Raw genomic sequence first — 3258 nt, 5'->3', positions numbered from 1 at the left:
GGTGATTTGAAAAGGAGTTGTGGAGTGCCCTGACTGTTGTTTTCAAATTCGGTTCCAGTACACTCCTGTTAAGTCAGTTACAGTTTGTAAATATCACCAAACCTGTGTTCAGTTATCAATAGTATAAACTTTTCATACTCAAATCACATATGGAATCAAGTAAGAGTCAAAAATCTAATTTATTTTCAAATCAGCATTACTTAAATAATTTCTACTGCACAAAGTACTTCTGAGTAAATATTTTAATATGTTAGAACATTGCACTATTTTATGATTGCTTTTATTGTTGTTTAAGGACTTATGATACCGACTCAATGAGTTGGGAAGAAATATCAGTTCTAAATGTTTGCCTATTAATTAAGAAAAGCATTATTCAGTTCTAAATGTTTGCCTAGTAATTAGGAAAAGCACTTAAAAATTTTTTTTCATCTCTGTTTTTTCACATGTTTGGAAGGTATAGTGAGCTTTTGTAGAGTAATGAAGATGAAGCTGATAAAATGATACCTAAAGGGCTTATGTAAACCTTCAAGTATAAGTTATAAATATCTTGAAATCTAGATAAATAAAATGAAGAGCTAAATAACCTCAATAACATCATATCATTAAGCAAAAGTGGGAAGTGTTAGGATGATCTTGGAAACAGAATAAAAGTTTGTAAATTTGGCAGTAATTTGGTTATGTAGAGTATGGGTAAGAAAAGGGGATTAGAACTTTATTTTTTATTGCATCCAGTAACTGTGATATGTTGAAAAGACAAATGATCATTCATTTTGCTGAATCACTGAATGATCACTAAATAGATGATTGTAGATATATCTTGTTTATAGAATTGAAATGGTTTTCTTGGGAAACATCAGTCATTTATACTTTTAGCATGTATTACTCAAAAGTTTTTCAGAAAGAACAAACATACTTGGTTTGTTATCTGGCCTTTCACAATTCAGAATTACTTCATTTTAAAGAAATCCTACTTCCCTAAGATGGTACTTAAAACTATTTATATACCTAAGAATGCTTAGCAAATATTAGTTCATGATTCTATGGTCTACAAATAATGATGAAAGACATCGAGTATTTGCTTTTTAATTATTCTGAAATTTTTAACTCTTTATGTTGGAACAAAAACAATAGTAAAATGAACTCCCAATGTTCCTGTCACGTAGCTACAATATTTATCAAGTTATGGAAGACCTTGTTTTATAAGAACCCTCACCTTTATCATATTGAAGTAAATGCCAGGCATCATATCATTTAATCCATAAATGTTAATATTTATCTCTAAAAGATAAAAACTTATTTTTAAAATAGTTATAAGTATATCATAGAATGGGTTACTGATCTCATGTTTTTACTTGTACTTTATTATAGAATTACCCATTTATGACCTTTACCATGTGGCTTTACAGTTCCATCTCTGTGGACAGAGTTTGTGTCCTCACCTGTAGATGTTGAACTTGGCCATGAAAATAGCTTGAAATGTTAGTGCTCATGACACCAGCAAAGACTGCATAGTGCTGTGTGATTAAGTCTGACCTCTGTGCTCCTGTCATCTGTCTTTAAAAGAACATGAGATCTAGGGAGACTGAGAGACTCATGGAACACATTTGAACACAAGCCCATAGACTTGTGAGGCAGAACTGCCCAGACAATGCACAAATATTGGGGAAAGAGAAAGAAATATGTGTTGAGATTTGAGATTTTGATGCAATTATTGCATCTACAATTATTTAACAGTATTTTTTTTACTATCATTGAATATCAAATATCCAGTTTTAAAATTTCCAATTCTGTCAGAAAATGTGATATATATCATAAAGTGTATAATGTATACATATACACAATAAGTGTATAATGTGTATATGTGTGTATACACACACATATATATACACACACACGTATGTGTATATATATATAATATAGTGTATGTGTGTAAAACAAATTCTTTTTTACTTTTAAAACTAAAATTACACATTGTAATTGATTAATGTCTCTAAAATGGGTAGGCATCTTCTCTGTATCTTTTATTTTATTATAATTTATTTGTTGAATAAATTAGGTTGCTCATTCTGTAGATTTTCCTGTGGTCTGCATCTTGCCAACTACATCCTTGTGACTGCCATTTAACGTGTTTCTCTGTTTACTGAGTTTCTTATAAATTGGATTTTCAATCTGGAGGCTTAATCAGTTTGCTGCTCACTTTTTACTTGGATGCTTTTGCAAGACTACTTCATAAATGCTGTTTTGTTCTTTCATCAAGAGGTCTGGTTCTCTCTATACTGTGATGATAGAGGCCATTGACTATGAATGAATACATTCACTAATTCTTTGGAGAATTGAAATATGGTGATATCTAAGTCTAATATTCTTTCTTTACTTATTAACTACAATACTTCTATAAAGAGGCGCATTACACATCTACTATATGGTTACCCAGGAGTAGCCAAATACATATAGAAGAGAAAGGATAAATGCTTGTTCTTTTCCTTTATTTACCAGTTTTAAAGATAATAAGCTGGTTTCCTAGCATCCTCCAATATTGAGCTATAAGCTTTTTTTTTAACTATTATTAGGAACTCATAGATTTAAACTATGTGATATGTTTAAATTTATTATAGTTATATCCTTGTTTATGGCCAAATTATCCCTTATTTGGCCACTGAGAAATTCCTCAAGTGGGCTCCTGAGTACTTTTGGTATGATTTTTTTTTTTTTAAGGTTTTTTGTTTTTGATGTGGACCATTTTTTTGAAGTCTTTATTGAATTTGTTACCACATTGCTTCTGTTTTATGTTTTGATTTTTTGGCCACGAGGCATGTGGGATCTTAGCTCTTCAACCAGGGATCGAACCTGCACCCCCTGCATTTGAAGGTGAAGTCCTAACCACTGGACCACCAGGGAAGTCCTGGTATGATTTTTTTTATATCTTTGATAGTTTCCTTGCTATTTGGTATGCCCATCTTGCACATTTCGTACCACTAGAATCAGCCATTTTCCCAAGGAACTCTCATTCTTTTTAGTGAGACATAATATTTCAATTGAGTGCTAATTGTGTATTTCTTCTAGGTTGCTTATTTTTCCAGAAATTTTCAGTGGACAATATTTTTAAGGTAAAATATAAGAAAAAATGTTTAAGATAAAATACATCATGAGTTTATACTGTCTTCTTTCTCCCATGCCACGAATCCTGATTCTTAATAACATAATGATAAACTTAAATATCATATAATTTTCTTTTTTTCTAGCTTATACACAAGTCCC

This window comes from Balaenoptera ricei, chromosome 4 (assembly GCF_028023285.1).
Source record: "Balaenoptera ricei isolate mBalRic1 chromosome 4, mBalRic1.hap2, whole genome shotgun sequence".
Taxonomy (NCBI): domain Eukaryota; kingdom Metazoa; phylum Chordata; class Mammalia; order Artiodactyla; family Balaenopteridae; genus Balaenoptera; species Balaenoptera ricei.
This window is presented reverse-complemented; position numbering follows the sequence as displayed.